A 6,187-nucleotide genomic window follows, 5' to 3' on the forward strand; every position below is an offset into this window, starting at 1 on the left:
TTATCCATCTCTCTGACGCATTGCAAGTAATTCTGAAGACCTTATCCTCGATTAGGAAGGAGCACCTTAGTCCTAGTCTGACTTTGTTGCCTCTTACTACTCTGGAGAGGTCCCTGACAGCAGATTTACCTAGTGCAATTTGTCTTTTGATTTTCTGACTGCTAGTGCCAGGAGTGTTGATTGTGGAGCTGAGGGAGCTGAAACTGTGAACAACCTCAATCCCTTCTCCATCAATCATGGTGCTGCCAATTGGCCCCAGTGATGAGAATCTTTGTCTTCTTGATGTTGAGCTCTAATCTATATTGAAGACTACAGTCCTTGACTGTACAGTGCTTCAGGTCCTCCTCAGTTTCAGCAAGCAAGGTTGTGTCATCTGCATAACATAGGTTGTTGATGAGTCTTCCTCTAATCCTGATGCCACATTCCTCTTCGTAAAGCCCAGCCTCTGAATGATCTGTTCTACATATCTGTTCATCATGATAGTTTGAAGAAAGATTGTTCAGTAGTTTCATTTTACTTGGATCCACAATCAATACCTATGGAAACTGCAGTCAAGAAATCAAAAAATTTTGAGTTGAGAAAATCTACGGTCAAGGACCTCTCCAAAGTGCGAAAGAGCAAAGAGCAATTGGTCAAAACTATTTTCATTTTATTTGTACTCCTCTGAAAGTTAGACACTAAATTAGGATGTCAGAAGAATAATCAATACTTTTAAATTGTGGTATCAAAAAATAATGCTAAATACTTGATGAACTATAAAAAAAAACAAACAACTCTGTCTTAGAGGAAGCGTAATTAGAGTGTTCCTTAGAGGCAGGGATGCTTAAACGTCTTATCATATACATTGAGAATGTTGTCAAAAGAGGCCAGACATGGGAAATAGATATTATCCTGGTAAAGATGGAGGGTGAGACAAAAAGAGGAAGACTCTTAACAGGATTGACTGACATAGTGACTAAGTACAACAATGGGCTTACACATATCAGAGATCTTGAGGATACTGTTGGATAAGGCAAGTTTCATACCTGTTCATACAGACACTTTTTTTCCTGGACCGCACCTGGATAGCACCTGCTAAATCATGGAGGTCATTATGATGAGTGAAATATCTCAGTCACAAAAGGACAAATACTGCATAATGCCACTGTTAAAAAAAGAAAATAGACATGGGGGTTTGAGGGAAAACTTAGGAAAGAGGGATAAATAATGTACCTGGCATTGAAACAGACGAGGGAGAAAACTGTATAAAAGTAATATATGATTAGGTATTATGACAAGAGTCCAGAATAAGAGCTGCATAATAAAGTGGTCTGGGGTGGGGTGGAGGGATGCTGTATAACAATGAAAGAACTTTTTTTTTTAGACAAAAAAAGGCAAACTGGGGAGGCAGAGAGGAAAATGTGCAACAATGAATGAAATCCAAGTTCTTTATAAACTTTCACTAAAAGCTCAATTTAAAATTTTATGATGTTGATAACTGTTGTTGTTGCATGGCATTGAGGCAAGTACGAATCATAGAGAAACTGAGCCACAGATCCGAACCCTGCCCTATCCTGTGACATCCTGACACACTCTAGTCCATTGCAACAATCACTGTGTTAATACACCTGGCTAAATTCCTTCCTTTCTTTTGCCAACCTTTCACCTTTCCAAAAATGCTGTCTCTTTTAAGGAATAGTCAGTCTCTCAAAGAAACACACCCAAAGTATGTGAGATGAAGCTTTATCATTTTGCTTCCGAGAAGCATTTTGGTTGCACTTTCTCCAAGACATTTACTTGTTCTTTTGGCAGTCCGTGGGACATTCAACGCTCTTCTCCAATGCCACAGCTCAAAGGAATCAGTTCTTCTTCATCCTTATTCATTGTACATCTCTCAAACACATAGCAAATAATCCAAATGATCATGACTTAAATCAGATACACCTTAGCCCTCAAACTGCTGTAATTGCGCCTCAGTAATTTGAAGAGGTCCTTCCCCGACTGGAGACTTTCCCAGTGCACTATTATTGTTGTTGTTATGTGCCATCGAGTCGCCTGTGACTCAATAGCAACCCTATATGCAGCAGCTCTGAAGCCTGCCCTGTTATGACACAGTCTTGCTGACTCTGCCACACCGACCCCAACTTGCCCAGTTACTAGATCAATCAATCTGATCCAGGGTCTTCCTCTCCTGTGCTATCACCTTCACTCTTCCAAGCAGGATGTCCTTCTCCAAGGATTGGTCTCTCCTGGCCATGTGCACAATGTATGTGAGACAGAGCTTCAAAATCCAAGCCTCTAAAGAGGGCATGACTCAGCGACCATATGAACTAAAGGCCTTAAGCCTTTTTATAACTATCATCATTTATTAAAGTTTATAGAGTTTCCAGAGACATGTTGCTTAGGAAATGGATGCCTCTCCTAGCCACAATCTTCACAATTACTGGCTGCACATATTAGCGCTGGATAATTACTAAGGATTACAGAAGAAGAATCAATGACTTTGAGATGTGAAACTGTTGTTGTTGTTATGTGCCGTCGAGTCACTTGCGACTCATAGTGACCCTATGTACAATAACCCTAAACTCTGCTCTGTCCTGTGCCAATCGCACTGTCTCTGACACTCCCATCCCGATTATCCCAGTCACTGAGTCAATCCACCTCATAGAGGGTCTTCCCCTCCTGTGCTGTCCCTTCACCCTCCCAAGCATGATATCCTTCTCCAAGGACCGGTCTCTCCTCACAACATGTCCAAAGTATGTTAGACGGAACCTCAGAATCCTTGCCTCCAAGGAGCCACCCGGTATAACCCTTTCCAGGATGAATCTGTTTGTTTTCCTAGCAGTCCATGGTATTCTCAATACTTTTCTCCAGCACCACAGCTCAAAGGCATCAATTATCCTTCTATCCTCCTTGGTCATTGTCCAACAACATATCAAGGACTGTCAAGGGAAGATATATGTATGACCTGCAGAGTATGAAACTAGGTTGCTCCTTGAAGGCAAGAATTTTGAAGCTCTGTCTAACATACTTTGGGCCTGTTGCCAGAAGGAACTAGCCCTTGGAAAAGGGCATGTTGCTCTGAAAAGTGCAGCACAGGATGATCCTAGATGAGATAGATCGAGGCAGTGAATGTTGCAATGGGAACAAATGTGTCAGCGACCATGATACTGGCTCAAGACAGGGCAGGGTTTAGAGCTATTTGTGCATAAGAGTCTCAGCACTATGAGTCCCAGACGTCTTGATGCCATATAATAACAAGAGTAGCAACACCAAATGGTGTCTATGTTATTTCCTCCGTATGTTTTCCATTGCCATCTGTCCTTTCTTATGCTTTGTCACTTATTAGGTTTTATAATTGGGCAAATGCTGTTCCTTTGATTGTTCTAGGGGGTGTATTCCTCCCTGGTGTCATCGATCCCTTTATATACCTGCCTATTGTTTGGAGAATAGTTTAATCATGGGACTGATTTCAATTCTGGATTTGAAGTGTGACTGGGAGCTCCTTAATACAGCTTTTTAGACATGTAAATGTGATCTTTTCATGATTTTGAGTTTTATTCTATCATTTTCACTCAGTCCATCAGAGGCCTTCTGTTGTGACCTCTGTCTTAGCACTTAGCAGTGGCAGGTTGGCACTATCTGGTCCTCTGATCTCAGGGTCAACAGAGACTGAAATTTGTCTGGGCCATTAGCCCTTTGGACTTAGATTTTCACTTTTCTCCAGATGGGGAGAGAATACTGGTTGTCATTTAGATAGCTGCCCACAAAATTTTAAAGTAGGATATAGACCATTGTCTCTGTGAACTGTTATTTATGTTAATTAATATTGATGTTCCATGAAAGAAAAAAAAATCCTGAGCTTCCAGGCACAATAATTCATTCTATTAAAGGGTTAGTTATGGCTAAGAAGTTGTCATAACTTTATCAGCTGTTTGCTATACTGTATAAGATTTTTAGTTTTATTCTATATTTTTACTACACTGTATTCAAAGTTATTGTTTGCAATCCTTTTTTTAATCATAATTGTTTATTTAATAAGCAAGTATACTGTTTCTAGAGTAAGATTAAGAACTCAAGATACCATTGCCATCATTAAATCTTAATCTTCAGAGAGCATTATTTCCACAAGGCTCCCCTGAAGACACTCAGACTCTATCAGTGGTGTTCCATATTTAAATAGTGTAGGCATAGCAGTTACTTTCATATTGTCTCTGAAGTTATTGTTGGGCTCTTTCCAGGAAGGTTTTCTCTCCTACTTCTCAGTAGATGAAAGCACATCCTTTACTAATGCATTTCAGACCCTCTCTTAAGACTAGTTTAGCTTGTACACAGTTGGGGGCACCAGCTTTTCTATTCAGCATCCTTAGAACCAGTAAGTAGACAAAAATGTTTTTGCCATTATGCTGCTTGACCGACTGGTTGAATTCCTCAAAGCTCTTCAAGTGCACCTCTTCATAGCAGACCGTCAAGAAGCAGAATGCCACGGGTAAGAAAAATAAATGCCCAGTCCCACCATTGTGGAAGCCTGATCTCTTTTCTAAATTATACATTTTATTGATTTTCTTGCAATCATTGATGTACATGGTGTTTCATAGATGTATATTGTGTTTTATATTTTTTTTGTAGGGTGCTCTGCAATTCTGAAGGCATAGGGTTCAAGACCACCAACTGCTCCTCAAGAGGATGGGAAATCTATTTCCTTGCAATTAACTGCCTCTGAAAAGCAGCAGGAGGGTCAGCTACAGGTTAAATCTGATTCTATGGGAAAGTCGGCTGTGAGGAACCTCTCAAGAGTACTGAAGAGCAACGATGTCAGGCTGGAGACTAAGGTGCGCCTGATCCAGGCTATAGTCTTCACAATTATGTGCTTTGCATCAGAGAGTTGGACAGTGAATAAGGTTGATAGAAATAGGATTGATGCCTTTGAGCTGTGGTTCTGGAGAAGAGCGTTGAATATACCATGAACTGCTAGGAGAACAAACAGGTTTGTCTTGGAGAGGGTGAAGCCAGAGTGTTCCCTGGGGTCAAGGATTCTGAACCTTCATCTGACATATTTTGGGCATGTTGCAAGGAGGGACTGGTCCTTGGGGAGGGACATCATGCTTGGCAGAGTGGAGGGGAGGCAAAGGAGAGGAAGAACTTGGGTGAGATGGATCGATTCTGTAACTGTTGAGGTGGGAATAAGTGCGTTTGAGATGCTAGGTTGGCACAGGATAGAACAGCGTTTAGAGCTCTTGTACATAGGGTCACTATGAGTCGCAAGTGACTCGATGGCACATAACAACAACAACAACATGGTACAAAAAATATTTTCATGCGTGTTGTGGGGTTTTCCCCCTTAAAATCATCCTACAAATAACAACATTCGTGAAAGCATGTGGGCAAGCTACTTCATGCCTTGTGCCATAGTATCTCCATTTTAGATAGGTAATTTCTGATTTGTCCCTCCCTATCAAGTCAGCTTTACATACTTTAGACATATTGGGCAGATCAGTCCTTGCAGAAGGACGGCATAATTGAAATAGTGCAGGGTCAGTGCAGGAAAGGAAGACCCTGGATAAGGTGGATTGACACACTGACTGTGGTAATGGGGACGGGTGTATGGGAAAGAGGGAGACTGGCTCAGACTAGTCAGGGTTCAGAACTTTTGTTTATAAGGTCACTATCAGCCATAGCCAACCCAATGATGCACAAGAACAGAATCAAACCAGTACCCTGAGGGAACCAGTATATCCCATTTGCTGAAGGATCTTCTGTTCAGTTTGGAAATTCAAAGCTCTGTATCCATAAGTAAAGTCCTGTCCAGAGCAAGCCATCTGCTTTGCATCTGGTTGAGCAGCAGTCCGCCCTAGCTCACAGCAGGGATCATCTTCATCTATCTGGATGGTTTTGGGCAACTCTTCTCCAACCATCTGTGGCTAGGTTCAAGTGAGCATCAGCTGCACACTCACGCATGTCAGACCTGTTGTGCCTTCACTCAGCCTTAGCCATGACAAGGGGCAAGTCAATAAGCCAGGGGTCCATGTGACTCCTTGTTCGTACAACCAGCAACCCCATTTTGGTTATCTATATATTTTGACTATCTATATATTTAAGCCTGATAAGTGGACAGTGCTGAAGGATCAGAGCCAAGCTCAGACTGGATGTTGTTGTTGTTATGTGCCATTGAGTCCCCTGCAACTCATAACAAACCTATGTGCAACAA

General features: G+C 41.6%; 1 pseudogene; it reads right to left on the minus strand.

Annotated features, from left to right (window-relative positions):
• Positions 1-4,081: 4,081 nt before the first annotated feature.
• LOC102844539 lies at positions 4,082-4,565 on the minus strand (annotated as a pseudogene).
• Between the last annotated feature and the right edge of the window lie 1,622 nt (positions 4,566-6,187).

Source organism: Elephantulus edwardii, unplaced genomic scaffold (genome assembly GCF_000299155.1).
Source record: "Elephantulus edwardii isolate Elephantulus edwardi_28Jun2011 unplaced genomic scaffold, EleEdw1.0 scaffold00173, whole genome shotgun sequence".
NCBI classification, from domain to species: domain Eukaryota; kingdom Metazoa; phylum Chordata; class Mammalia; order Macroscelidea; family Macroscelididae; genus Elephantulus; species Elephantulus edwardii.